Source organism: Rhipicephalus microplus, unplaced genomic scaffold (assembly GCF_043290135.1).
Source record: "Rhipicephalus microplus isolate Deutch F79 unplaced genomic scaffold, USDA_Rmic scaffold_219, whole genome shotgun sequence".
Classification (NCBI taxonomy): Eukaryota; Metazoa; Arthropoda; class Arachnida; order Ixodida; family Ixodidae; genus Rhipicephalus; species Rhipicephalus microplus.
This window is the reverse complement of record NW_027464790.1, coordinates 65,001-79,400: the sequence shown is the minus strand read 5'-3', so window position 1 is coordinate 79,400 and position 14,400 is coordinate 65,001. Positions and strand designations below refer to the sequence as shown.

At 61.9% G+C, this 14,400-nt stretch overlaps 2 non-coding genes across 2 annotated transcripts; both read right to left on the bottom strand.

Annotated features, from left to right (window-relative positions):
- Positions 1–480: 480 nt before the first annotated feature.
- On the bottom strand, positions 481–633 carry LOC142792443 (5.8S ribosomal RNA). The gene has a single exon (XR_012890931.1). It is a non-coding gene; the product is annotated as a 5.8S ribosomal RNA (ribosomal RNA).
- Positions 634–2,352: 1,719 nt separating this feature from the next.
- On the bottom strand, positions 2,353–4,167 carry LOC142792434 (small subunit ribosomal RNA). The gene has a single exon (XR_012890922.1). It is a non-coding gene; the product is annotated as a small subunit ribosomal RNA (ribosomal RNA).
- Between the last annotated feature and the right edge of the window lie 10,233 nt (positions 4,168–14,400).

Sequence of the window (14,400 nt, the reverse complement as noted above, 5' to 3'; positions counted from 1 at the left end):
GCACGGCCCCGCAGCGTGTTCGAGCGCCCGGTCTACGGGACACCCTGCTTACTTCGAGGGCAACAAGCGCAACGCAAGGCTGCGATCTCGCGCACTTTGCGCACGGCTGGAGAAGCTTTGCTGGCCGGCTTTCGCTCCTCGTGTTTACCGTGCGTTAAAGTTGCGCGTCCGTGGCTCTCGCAGCTCTTGCGCGCCCGGTCGCAGAGAGGAGTACGCAACCTCGACCGCACTTTCCCTGCAGGCTTCCTTCCGACTCGAAGTCCTGCGGCGGTCTCAACGAGGTGCCACATCCTCAATGCAGTCGGTCGCCCCCGTTTCGGTTGGGCTCTGGCACGACGGTCGCCACCGTCTCGCCCTTGAGTGGCCGCTGTTGGCGCTCGCTGTGAGGTGTTCAGCGTGCTGTCCGTGTTGCCGACGCGGTCAAAACGAGTCGACGGCTCACGTTCCCTTGTGCGCCGAAGGCTCTCTTGATATGTGATCCGACCCTCAGACAGACGAAGCCAAGGGAAGACCCAAGGCCGCAATGTGCGTTCAAAGAATCAGTGCTCAGTGTGTCCTGCAATTCACACCAAGTCTCGCAGCTGGCTGCGTTCTTCATCGACCCGAGAACCGAGTGATCCACCGCTTAGAGTCGTGAAAAAGTGTTTGTTCAATTCCGTACAGTCAAAACCAAACGTTTCTGGCACTCGGCCAAACAGTGGCCAAGAAGGGCGCTTTTCAGCGCACGCTTGGACTCCAAAACTCTGCCGCGCCTTTTTCGGCTGCCGCAAATCGAGCAAACGGTGTGTTTCGGACGGCGTTTCGCTTTCGCTACTTGCGAGTGCTTTCGTGGTCCACCCCTCTATAAATACTCGGGAGGCGTCGAAGCCGGTTCTCCAAGCCGGACCCGTAGGTATCGTTGTGTGCTCGCTCTCATTGGCCCGCCTAACCAGAAAATGCCTGCGGTACACCCATTTGGATAAGAGTGCACGCAGATGCGGGCCTCGACGGCTACACATTTCCTCGGGCGGCCGCCTCCCGGCCTCCGTGGAGCGCGGGATGCACGGTCCCATCGACAAGCCTCTCCCGTTTTTACCGTGGCGTCGCGGTTCACCACGGCAGGCGGGTCGGTCTCCTCCGCATAAAAAGGGGGACCCCCGCTTTTTGTTCCACGAAATCGCACAAGCTTTTTTCGCATCCACGGTTTGCCACCGCACACCAAAATGCCGATCCGGCTGCCTACTTTAGCCAACAGGTGGAGCCAGGCGCGCCGTACTTGCGCGGCACTTCCCACGTCCACCGAAGTCGGTGCCAAGGACCACTTTCGGCGCCGGAGCCGCGTACGAGCCTACTCGAGGCGGAAGAACGAAGCCAGCAAGGGCCTGGCCGCAAGTGCGTTCAATTGTCGGGACGTCCAAGTCCCTCGTTCTTCCGTGCTTCCTCTTTCGGCAAGTCGTTGCGGCACCTTCCCAAAGCGCGCAGACCCGCTAATCGCGACGAGCGCGACGTGGCCGTGCCGCCTTTCCCTCGGCAGCAAGCAAAACGCCTGGCAACGTCGACGCTCCCCTAACCGCGATCTCGCACCGTGTTTCGTGTGGCGAATTCAAAAGCCGGCCGGCGCTGCTGCAACCATTACGGTCGGTACGCATACGCCGCGGAGGGCGGGACGGTCATCGGAGCGTGCGGTTCCTCCATCGAGTACTGCGCACCTCGGCCGTCGCATCGCCGTGCCATGACCGGCCGCGCGTCAACGCGAACCGGTGCCAGCGAGATCCCTCGCCTGCAAGAACCGACCGGCAGCCTCCGTCACCCGAGGACGCGGAGGCGCTTGCCGCGGACGGCGGGACGGTATGCACTGGTGCACAGCGGACCCGTCACATCGCCAGTTCCTTGACCGACCGCCGACGCTTGTGCCGTTCCTCTCGTACTTGGCAGTCGCCGCGCGATTGTCGGGTCTCGTTCTTGCACGCTCGAACGGTCGGGAGGGCACTCGGCTGGCGTTTCGGGAACGCGCAGCCTCGCCTTCTACCGACGTAACCACGACTCGCCGTTCGCGCTCCGCCGCTCCTGTTTACAGTACTAGGCGGTCCCGCAGCGGTCGGGTCGCGCATTTCGAGCGCTTCGAGCCACGGTGCAGTGGCGGGTCGAAAGCCGACCTATGAGTGCGTTGCGCCGTTTGTACCCGCGTCCGCCACCTGGCCGACCGTCCAAGGTCGCGGTGTTGGCGTCCGCTGGGCGCAACAATTTGTCACGGGGTGCCGCTCCACATTCAGGCAGCCCCGTGGGGAAAAGCCGACCCCGCGTCCAAACGGGGTCAGCGGCAGAAAGTGTCGGGCGCAGACGCAGCTGAGGCGCTCACCCTTCACAATCCGTTAATGATCCTTCCGCAGGTTCACCTACGGAAACCTTGTTACGACTTTTACTTCCTCTAAATGATCAAGTTTGGTCATCTTTCCAACAGACCGGCGCAACCGAAAGGCCGCGCCGGACATCGGTCCGAAGACCTCACTAAATCATTCAATCGGTAGTAGCGACGGGCGGTGTGTACAAAGGGCAGGGACGTAATCAACGCGAGCTTATGACTCGCGCTTACTGGGAATTCCTCGTTCAAGGGGAACAATTGCAAGCCCCTATCCCAATCACGAAAGAAGTTCCACGGGTTACCCAGTCTTTTCAGACAGGGATAAAGACACGCTGCTTCCTTCAGTGTAGCGCGCGTGCGGCCCCGGACATCTAAGGGCATCACAGACCTGTTATTGCTCTGTTTCGTGCGGCTAGGAGCCGCTTGTCCCTCTAAGAAGGTTGTAAGGTGCTGGGAACCCCGCACCTATTTAATAGGCTAGAGTCTCGTTCGTTATCGGAATTAACCAGACAAATCGCTCCACCAACTAAGAACGGCCATGCACCACCATCCACCGAATCAAGAAAGAGCTCTCAATCTGTCAATCCTCCCAGTGTCCGGGCCGGGTAAGTTTTCCCGTGTTGAGTCAAATTAAGCCGCAGGCTCCACTCCTGGTGGTGCCCTTCCGTCAATTCCTTTAAGTTTCAGCTTTGCAACCATACTTCCCCCGGAACCCAAATACTTTGGTTTCCCGGAAGCTGCCCGCCGAGTCATTTGAGTAACTCAGGCGGATCGCTGGTTGGCATCGTTTATGGTCAGAACTAGGGCGGTATCTGATCGCCTTCGAACCTCTGACTTTCGTTCTTGATCAATGAAAACATTCTTGGCAAATGCTTTCGCAGTAGTTCGTCTTGCGACGGTCCAAGAATTTCACCTCTAGCGCCGCAATACGAATGCCCCCGTCCGTCCCTCTTAATCATTACCTCGTATTCCAAAAACCAACAGAACAGAAACGAGGTCTTGTTCTATTATTCCATGCAAGTTTATTCAGGCGACTCGCCTGCGTTGAGCACTCTAATTTTTTCAAAGTAAAAGCACCGGCCATCTCGAGGCACACAATGAAGTGCACCAAGAAAGAACCGGCATGATGTTCAGTCCGAGCCGTCGCATCGGGTAGATGCACTACTCGTCTGGAACTGAGATCCAACTACGAGCTTTTTAACCGCAGCAGCTTTAGTATACGCTATTGGAGCTGGAATTACCGCGGCTGCTGGCACCAGACTTGCCCTCCAATTGATCCTCGTTAAAGGATTTAGAGTGTACTCATTTCAATTACGGGGCCTCAAAAGAGTCCCGTATTGTTATTTTTCGTCACTACCTCCCCGTGCCGGGAGTGGGTAATTTGCGCGCCTGCTGCCTTCCTTGGATGTGGTAGCCGTTTCTCAGGCTCCCTCTCCGGAATCGAACCCTGATTCTCCGTTACCCGTAACAACCATGGTAAGCAAGTAACCTACCATCGAAAGTTGATAAGGCAGACACTTGAAAGAAACGTCGCCGGCTCGTGGCCATGCGATCAGCACAAAGTTATCCAGAGTCACCACACAATACGGGCCGAAACCCGATCGATCTTGGTCTAATAAAAGCACCCGTTACCCAAAGGGCTCCAGGCTCACTGCATGTATTAGCTCTAGAATTGCCACAGTTATCCAAGTAGGAAGAAACGATCTAAGGAACCATAACTGATTTAATGAGCCATTCGCGGTTTCGCCTTATTTCGGCATGTACTTAGACATGCATGGCTTAATCTTTGAGACAAGCATATGATTACTGGCAGGATCAACCAGGTAATCGTTCGACTGCGCGTCCGTCCTCGCCTTCGGCGGGCCGGACGCAGTCTGTGTGCGGCGGAGGCCACCTTCAGGCGCCCCAACACGCTTATTTTGCACTCCGAGATGACGGCGTTCGAGCTCGCTACGGCACAACCTTCCCGAAAGACGAGTGGGAGCCGTGCGGCAAGAAGCACGTTCATGCTCGCTCTTTTTCGTTGCATCGACTCGGTCGCGCCGTGCGGGTTGCCCAAGCCCGCTGCACTGTCGGTGGACCGGCCGGAACTAGCAACGGAGCCGAGACTGCAAAGCCGCCAGACGACGGGTCACGCCCGCGTCTTCGGCGCTTTCGCATCTGAATCGCCCGAGGACGACACGGAACACACCTCGATATCGTGGTAAAACGGCACCGTCCGACAACCAGCCCCTAACGCATCAAGCGGATGAGGCTGCAGACGACTGCCGTGGATTCCCCTGGAGCAGACCCGAGGACACGCTTGACGAGGCCGAAGCCCGCCGCATATCAGACACCCGGTCGCTTTCGCGTACGCCGCTCACGAGAACCCCCACATAATAGCAGCGATAAGTACCCAGACCTCCTTGGGCACTAATACGAGCGTACTCGAGAAAATTTCACCGCGGGTGTGCCCCGAAACGTGTGGCACGTTGAGCGTGCCACAAGTCTACGTCGCTCTCAAACCCGCCGAGGTCGTAGAATTTGCGACCCTACTCACGAAATTCCCACCGAGGATACGGCCGCAAACGTACCGCACCTTGGGTAGGCCACGAGTTTGTGCAACACTACGCTGACGGCACAGCACCGAGGTCGTGCGCGCACGCACGGGAAAATTCCGCCGCGGTTTCTGCCGAAAACGTGAGGCACCACGACTCTCCGCAAGTTCGCGTCGACTGCGAAAGACCGAAGTCGTGAACGACGTGTCCGCTACTCGCCGCCGACACGCTGGACACCAAACGTACAACGACTCGACGGCGTAGTAGAGGCCCACGACGCGGTTTTCCTTAACGACGTCTCGGCGTGGCACCGACAGGTTAGAACGGCCGACCAACGTTCCCTGTCCGCCGTTCGGCTCAGTCGAAGGGCTCGGCGACTTCGGCAACGCTGCGAAGCCGCACGGTGACGCACGCCATGTCCCCATTTTTTTTTTTTTTCTTTCTGCGTCTGCCGGGGTGCCCCTATAATAGCAGCGATAAGCACCCAGACCGCCGTGGGTCGCTCGCCCCGGCTGACGTGGTTTTTCGTACTCCTGCGGCGGTCGCCGTCAAGCACGTCCAAATACGCTACTTTCGTGGGCGCATTCACGCTCTTTCGCTTCGCCGGAGTGCCAGCACTCACTCTGCCAAAAACGGCGAACATCCGAGCGGCGGTTCCCACTTTTGCGTCGGCGTCGCAAACCCCGCCCCGGCAGACGAGGTTTGCCGTACTCGTGCGACGGTGGCCGGCGGGCACGTCGAAAGACGCCGATATCGTGCGCGAATTGGCGCACCTTGGCTTCACCGGAGTGCCGCCACTGACTCCTCCAAAAACGGCGAAGATCCGAGCGGCGCTTCCCACTTTCGCATCGGCGTCCCGAACTCCGCCCCGGCTGACGCGGTTTACCGTACTCGTGCGACGGTCGCCGGCGAGCACGTGGAAAGACGCCGATATCGTGCCCGAATCGGCTCCGTTCGGCTTCGCCGGAGTGCCAGCACTGGCTCGGCGAAAGACGACGAACATCCGAGCGACGGTTCTCACTATTGCGTACGCGTCGCAAACCCCGCCCCGGCAGACGCACTTTGCCGTACTCGTGCGACGGTCGCCGGCGAGCACGTAGAAAGACGCCGATATCGTGCCGGAATCGGCCCCGTTTGGCTTCGCCGGAGTGCCAGCACTCACTCGGCCACAAACGGCGAACATCCGAGCGGCGGTTCCCACTTAGCCGTCGGCGTCCCGAACTCCGCCCCGGCAGACGCGGTTGCCGAGCTCGTGCGACTAGCGACCGCGAAGCCGTCTCGCGACGCCGCTTTCGTGCGCGGCTCCCACTGCGACCTGGGTCACCCGAGGTCGACGAGCAAGAAAGAATGTCGAAAAAAAATTTTTTTTTTTTTTGCGTCTGCCGGGGTGCCCCTATAATAGCAGCGATAAGCACCCAGACCGCCATGGGTCGCTCGCCCCGGCTGACGTGGTTTTTCGTTTTCCTGCGGTGGTCGTCGTCAAGCACGTCCAAACACGCCACTTTCGTGGGCGCATTCGCGCTCTTTCGCTTCGCCGGAGTGCCAGCACTCACTCTGCCAAAAACGGCGAACATCCTAGTGGCGGTTCCCACTTTTGCGTCGGCGTCGCCAACCCCGCCCCGGCATACGCGGTTTGCCGTACTCGTGCGGCGGTGGCCGGCGGGCACGTCGAAAGACACCGATATCGTGCGCGAGTCGATGCTTCTTGGTCTCGCAGGAGGGCCGCCACTCACTCCTGCAAAAACGGCGAAGATCCGAGCGGCGCTTCCCACTTTTTCGTCGGCATCGCAAACCTCGCCCCGGCAGACGCGCTTTGCCGTACTCGTGCGACGGTCGCCGGCGAGCACGTCGAAATACGCCGATATCGTGCCCGAATCGGCCCCGTTTCGCTTCGCCGGAGTGCCAGCACTCACTCGGCCAAAAACGGCGAACATCCGAGCAGCGGTACCCACTTAGCCGTCGGCATCCCGAACTCCGCGCCGGCTGACGCGGTTGCCGAGCTCGTGCGACTAGCGACCGCGAACGCGTCTCGCGACGCCGCTTTCGTGCGCGGCTCCCATTGCGACCTGGGTTACCCGAGCTCGACCAGCAAAAAAGAAGGTCGAAAAAAAATTTTTTTTTTCTGCGTCTGCCGGGGTGCCCCTATAATAGCAGCGATAAGCACCCAGACCGCCGTGGGTCGCTCGCCCCGGCTGACGTGGTTTTTCGTACTCCTGCAGCGGTCGCCGTCAAGCACGTCCAAATACGCCACTTTCGTGGGCGCTTTCGCGCTCTTTCGCGTCGCCGGTGTGCCAGCACTCACTCTGCCAAAAACGGCGAACATCCTAGTGGCGGTTCCCACTTTTGCGTCGGCGTCGCCAACCCCGCCCCGGCATACGCGGTTTGCCGTACTCGTGCGGCGGTGGCCGGCGGGCACGTCGAAAGACACCGATATCGTGCGCGAGTCGATGCTTCTTGGTCTCGCAGGAGGGCCGCCACTCACTCCTGCAAAAACGGCGAAGATCCGAGCGGCGCTTCCCACTTTTTCGTCGGCATCGCAAACCTCGCCCCGGCAGACGCGCTTTGCCGTACTCGTGCGACGGTCGCCGGCGAGCACGTCGAAATACGCCGATATCGTGCCCGAATCGGCCCCGTTTCGCTTCGCCGGAGTGCCAGCACTCACTCGGCCAAAAACGGCGAACATCCGAGCAGCGGTACCCACTTAGCCGTCGGCATCCCGAACTCCGCGCCGGCTGACGCGGTTGCCGAGCTCGTGCGACTAGCGACCGCGAACGCGTCTCGCGACGCCGCTTTCGTGCGCGGCTCCCATTGCGACCTGGGTTACCCGAGCTCGACCAGCAAAAAAGAAGGTCGAAAAAAAATTTTTTTTTTCTGCGTCTGCCGGGGTGCCCCTATAATAGCAGCGATAAGCACCCAGACCGCCGTGGGTCGCTCGCCCCGGCTGACGTGGTTTTTCGTACTCCTGCAGCGGTCGCCGTCAAGCACGTCCAAATACGCCACTTTCGTGGGCGCTTTCGCGCTCTTTCGCGTCGCCGGTGTGCCAGCACTCACTCTGCCAAAAACGGCCAACATCCGAGCGGCGGTTCCCACTTTTGCGTCGGCGTCGTAAACCCCGCCCCGGCAGACGCGGTTTGCCCTACTCGTTCGACGGTCGCCGGCGAGCGCGTCGAAAGACGCCGATATCGTGCGCTAATTGGCGCTCCTTGGCTTCTCCGGAGTGCCGCCACTCACTCCTCCAAAAACGGCGAAGATCCGAGCGGCGTTCTCCACTTTCGCATCGGCGTCCCGAACTCCGCCCGGGCTGACGCGGTTTACCGTACTCGTGCGACGGTCGCCGCCGGGCACGTCGAAAGACGCCGATATCGTGCCGTAATCGGCCCCGTTTGGCTTCGCCCGAGTGCCAGCACTCACTCGGCCAAAAACGGCGAACATCCGAGCAGCGTTTCCCACTTTCGCATCGGCGTCCCGAAGCCCGCCCCGGCAGACGCCGCGGTTTGCCCTACTCGAGCGACGGTCGCCGGCGATCACGTCGAAAGGCGCCGAATTCGTGCACGAATCGATGCTTCTTGGTCTCGCAGGAGGGCCGCCACTCACTCCTGCAAAAACGGCGAAGATCCGAGTTGCGCTTCCCACTTTTTCGTCGGCGTCCCGAACTACGCCCCGGCTGACGCGGTTTACCGTACTCGTGCGACGGTCGCCGGCGGGCACTTCAAAATACGCCGATTTCGTGGGCGCATTCACGCTGTTTCGCTTCCCCGGAGTGCCAACACTCACTCTGCCGAAAGCGGCGATCATCCGAGCGGCGGTTCCCACTTTTGCGTCGGCTTCGCAAACGGCGCCCCGGCAGACGCGCTCGTGCGACGTACTCGTGCGACGGTCGCCGGCGAGCACGTCGAAAGACGCCGATATCGTGCTCGAATCGACCCCGTTTCGCTTCGCCGGAGTGCTGCCAGTCACGGCGCAGAAAACGGCGAACAAGTGTTTTTTTTTTTTTTCCTAGAATTTGTGTTATAGAAGGCACATTTGATATCGGACGATAATTTTCAACTTTATCACGCGCACCGATTTTCGTGTAGAGGTTTGCAAGTTTATGGGAATTTCTCCACTTGGAATAATGCGATTTAGTAGTACTACGAGAACTTCATGGATGTACTCAAGGGTACGGGGCAAGTCAGTTACGTCAACACCTGCAGATTTTTTACACTTCAAACTGAAAATTGTTGGTTGTGAGTCCTCGTGTGATATTAAAGGCCGATTCGCTAACACATAGAACAAAGAAAGAAAGGAAGAAAAAACGCCCGCGCTCGCTCAAGAAACCTGGGTTCGCAACAAGTGGCAACAACAAGCAACCGAGCGAGTGCGCCAAAACCCGTGGCGGCCGAACAAACGCGAAGTCCCAACCGCGTCAGCCGGGGCGGCACGGGACAGGAAAAATCACTTCAGCCGGGGCGGCGGGGCACCGAATAAACCTCGTCACCTCGTCGCAGGATAAAAGAGGAAACAAAAAGTCTAAACAGCGTCTGCTGGAGCGAATGCGTAATAAAACAACAACAACAACAAAAAAAAAACACCCGCGCTCAAGAAGTCTGCAATCCTCACAAAAGGCGACTGTGACCGAGCAGCGTCAGCCGGGGCCGTGCGGAAACGGAAAAACCGCGACTACCGGGGCGTCGAGGCACCGAAAAATCCACTTCAGCCGCGGCGAAAAAAAAAAACAAAAAGAAAGACGGAGGGGGGGGGGGGAACCACGTCTGCCGGGGCGAAGGAAAAAAAAAAACGCGTCTGCCGGGGCGAGCCCGGGTGCGGCACCACCGGGAAAACTGTGGCAAACAGACATGGCGATCGAGTGAGTGGGCCGCCAGCCAGGCTCAGCCAAAAAGTGCAAAGTCCGAACTGCGTCAGCCGGGGCGGCAAAAACCGCGTCAGCCGGGGCGGCGCAAAAAACCGCGTCTGCCGGGGCGGCACGAAACCGCGTCAGCCGGGGCGGGGCGAAAACTGCGTCAGCCGGGGCGAAAAGAAAAAAAAAACGCGTCTGCCGGGGCAAGCCCGGGTGCGGCACCACCGGGAAAACTGTGGCAAACAGACATGGCGATCGAGTGAGTGGGCCGCCAGCCAGGCACAGCCGAAAAGTGCAAAGTCCGAACCGTGTCAGCCGGGGCGACGCAAAAACCGCGTCAGCCGGGGCGGCGCGAAAACCGCGTCAGCCGGGGCGGCACGAAACCGCGTCAGCCGGGGCGGCGCGAAAACTGCGTCAGCCGGGGCGGCGCGAAAACCTCGTCAGCCGGGGCGAGCGAAAAGGGGGGGGGGGGGGAACCACGTCTGCCGGGGCGAAAGAAAAAAAAAACGCGTCTGCCGGGGCGAGCCCGGGTGCGGCACCACCGGGAAGACTGTGGCAAACAGACATGGCGATCGAGTGAGTGGGCCGCCAGCCAGGCTCAGCCCAAAAAGTGCCAAGTCCGAACTGCGTCAGCCGGGGCGGCAAAAACCGCGTCAGCCGGGGCGGCGCGAAAACCGCGTCTGCCGGGGCGGCGCGAAAACTGCGTCAGCCGGGGCGAGCCCGGGTGCGGCACCACCGGGAAAACTGTGGCTAACAGACATGGCGATCGAGTGAGTGGGCCACCAGCCAGGCTCAGCCAAAAAGTGCCAAGTCCGAACTGCGTCAGCCGGGGCGGCAAAAACCGCGTCAGCCGGGGCGGCGCAAAAAAACCGCGTCTGCCGGGGCGGCACGAAACCGCGTCAGCCGGGGCGGCGCGAAAACTGCGTCAGCCGGGGCGAAAGAAAAAAAAAAACGCGTCTGCCGGGGCGAGCCCGGGTGCGGCACCACCGGGAAAACTGTGGCAAACAGACATGGCGATCGAGTGAGTGGGCCGCCAGCCAGGCACAGCCGAAAAGTGCTAAGTCCGAACTGCGTCTGCCGGGGCGGCACGAAACCGCGTCAGCCGGGGCGGCGCGAAAACCGCGTCTGCCGGGGCGGCACGAAACCGCGTCAGCCGGGGCGGCGCGAAAACTGCGTCAGCCGGGGCGAGCCCGGGTGCGGCACCACCGGGAAAACTGTGGCAAACAGACATGGCGATCGAGTGAGTGGGCCGCCAGCCAGGCACAGCCGAAAAGTGCTAAGTCCGAACTGCGTCTGCCGGGGCGGCACGAAACCGCGTCAGCCGGGGCGGCGCGAAAACCGCGTCTGCCGGGGCGGCACGAAACCGCGTCAGCCGGGGCGGCGCGAAAACTGCGTCAGCCGGGGCGAGCCCGGGTGCGGCACCACCGGGAAAACTGTGGCAAACAGACATGGCGATCGAGTGAGTGGGCCGCCAGCCAGGCACAGCCGAAAAGTGCTAAGTCCGAACTGCGTCAGCCGGGGCGGCAAAAACCGCGTCAGCCGGGGCGGCGCAAAAAACCGCGTCTGCCGGGGCGGCACGAAACCGCGTCAGCCGGGGCGGCGCGAAAACTGCGTCAGCCGGGGCGAAAGAAAAAAAAAAAACGCGTCTGCCGGGGCGAGCCCGGGTGCGGCACCACCGGGAAAACTGTGGCAAACAGACATGGCGATCGAGTGAGTGGGCCGCCAGCCAGGCACAGCCGAAAAGTGCTAAGTCCGAACTGCGTCTGCCGGGGCGGCACGAAACCGCGTCAGCCGGGGCGGCGCGAAAACCGCGTCTGCCGGGGCGGCACGAAACCGCGTCAGCCGGGGCGGCGCGAAAACTGCGTCAGCCGGGGCGAGCCCGGGTGCGGCACCACCGGGAAAACTGTGGCAAACAGACATGGCGATCGAGTGAGTGGGCCGCCAGCCAGGCACAGCCGAAAAGTGCTAAGTCCGAACTGCGTCTGCCGGGGCGGCACGAAACCGCGTCAGCCGGGGCGGCGCGAAAACCGCGTCTGCCGGGGCGGCGCGAAAACTGCGTCAGCCGGGGCGAGCCCGGGTGCGGCACCACCGGGAAAACTGTGGCAAACAGACATGGCGATCGAGTGAGTGGGCCGCCAGCCAGGCACAGCCGAAAAGTGCAAAGTCCGAACCGTGTCAGCCGGGGCGACGCAAAAACCGCGTCAGCCGGGGCGGCGCGAAAACCGCGTCAGCCGGGGCGGCACGAAACCGCGTCAGCCGGGGCGGCGCGAAAACTGCGTCAGCCGGGGCGGCGCGAAAACCTCGTCAGCCGGGGCGAGCGAAAAGGGGGGGGGGGGAACCACGTCTGCCGGGGCGAAAGAAAAAAAAAACGCGTCTGCCGGGGCGAGCCCGGGTGCGGCACCACCGGGAAGACTGTGGCAAACAGACATGGCGATCGAGTGAGTGGGCCGCCAGCCAGGCTCAGCCCAAAAAGTGCCAAGTCCGAACTGCGTCAGCCGGGGCGGCAAAAACCGCGTCAGCCGGGGCGGCGCGAAAACCGCGTCTGCCGGGGCGGCGCGAAAACTGCGTCAGCCGGGGCGAGCCCGGGTGCGGCACCACCGGGAAAACTGTGGCTAACAGACATGGCGATCGAGTGAGTGGGCCACCAGCCAGGCTCAGCCAAAAAGTGCCAAGTCCGAACTGCGTCAGCCGGGGCGGCAAAAACCGCGTCAGCCGGGGCGGCGCAAAAAAACCGCGTCTGCCGGGGCGGCACGAAACCGCGTCAGCCGGGGCGGCGCGAAAACTGCGTCAGCCGGGGCGAAAGAAAAAAAAAAACGCGTCTGCCGGGGCGAGCCCGGGTGCGGCACCACCGGGAAAACTGTGGCAAACAGACATGGCGATCGAGTGAGTGGGCCGCCAGCCAGGCACAGCCGAAAAGTGCTAAGTCCGAACTGCGTCTGCCGGGGCGGCACGAAACCGCGTCAGCCGGGGCGGCGCGAAAACCGCGTCTGCCGGGGCGGCACGAAACCGCGTCAGCCGGGGCGGCGCGAAAACTGCGTCAGCCGGGGCGAGCCCGGGTGCGGCACCACCGGGAAAACTGTGGCAAACAGACATGGCGATCGAGTGAGTGGGCCGCCAGCCAGGCACAGCCGAAAAGTGCTAAGTCCGAACTGCGTCTGCCGGGGCGGCACGAAACCGCGTCAGCCGGGGCGGCGCGAAAACCGCGTCTGCCGGGGCGGCACGAAACCGCGTCAGCCGGGGCGGCGCGAAAACTGCGTCAGCCGGGGCGAGCCCGGGTGCGGCACCACCGGGAAAACTGTGGCAAACAGACATGGCGATCGAGTGAGTGGGCCGCCAGCCAGGCACAGCCGAAAAGTGCTAAGTCCGAACTGCGTCAGCCGGGGCGGCAAAAACCGCGTCAGCCGGGGCGGCGCAAAAAACCGCGTCTGCCGGGGCGGCACGAAACCGCGTCAGCCGGGGCGGCGCGAAAACTGCGTCAGCCGGGGCGAAAGAAAAAAAAAAACGCGTCTGCCGGGGCGAGCCCGGGTGCGGCACCACCGGGAAAACTGTGGCAAACAGACATGGCGATCGAGTGAGTGGGCCGCCAGCCAGGCACAGCCGAAAAGTGCTAAGTCCGAACTGCGTCTGCCGGGGCGGCACGAAACCGCGTCAGCCGGGGCGGCGCGAAAACCGCGTCTGCCGGGGCGGCACGAAACCGCGTCAGCCGGGGCGGCGCGAAAACTGCGTCAGCCGGGGCGAGCCCGGGTGCGGCACCACCGGGAAAACTGTGGCAAACAGACATGGCGATTGAGTGAGTGGGCCGCCAGCCAGGCACAGCCGAAAAGTGCTAAGTCCGAACTGCGTCTGCCGGGGCGGCACGAAACCGCGTCAGCCGGGGCGGCGCGAAAACCGCGTCTGCCGGGGCGGCACGAAACCGCGTCAGCCGGGGCGGCGCGAAAACTGCGTCAGCCGGGGCGAGCCCGGGTGCGGCACCACCGGGAAAACTGTGGCAAACAGACATGGCGATCGAGTGAGTGGGCCGCCAGCCAGGCACAGCCGAAAAGTGCTAAGTCCGAACTGCGTCTGCCGGGGCGGCACGAAACCGCGTCAGCCGGGGCGGCGCGAAAACCGCGTCTGCCGGGGCGGCACGAAACCGCGTCAGCCGGGGCGGCGCGAAAACTGCGTCAGCCGGGGCGAGCCCGGGTGCGGCACCACCGGGAAAACTGTGGCAAACAGACATGGCGATCGAGTGAGTGGGCCGCCAGCCAGGCACAGCCGAAAAGTGCAAAGTCCGAACCGTGTCAGCCGGGGCGACGCAAAAACCGCGTCAGCCGGGGCGGCGCGAAAACCGCGTCTGCCGGGGCGGCACGAAACCGCGTCAGCCGGGGCGGCGCGAAAACTGCGTCAGCCGGGGCGAGCCCGGGTGCGGCACCACCGGGAAAACTGTGGCAAACAGACATGGCGATCGAGTGAGTGGGCCGCCAGCCAGGCACAGCCGAAAAGTGCTAAGTCCGAACTGCGTCAGCCGGGGCGGCAAAAACCGCGTCAGCCGGGGCGGCGCAAAAACCGCGTCTGCCGGGGCGAAATAAAAAAAAAAACAAAGAAAAAAGCCCGCGCTTAATCAAAAGAAAACAAAGAAAAAAGCTTGCGCTTAATCAAAAGAAAACAAACAAAAAAAGTTCGCGCTTAAGCCTGGCGGTGGAACC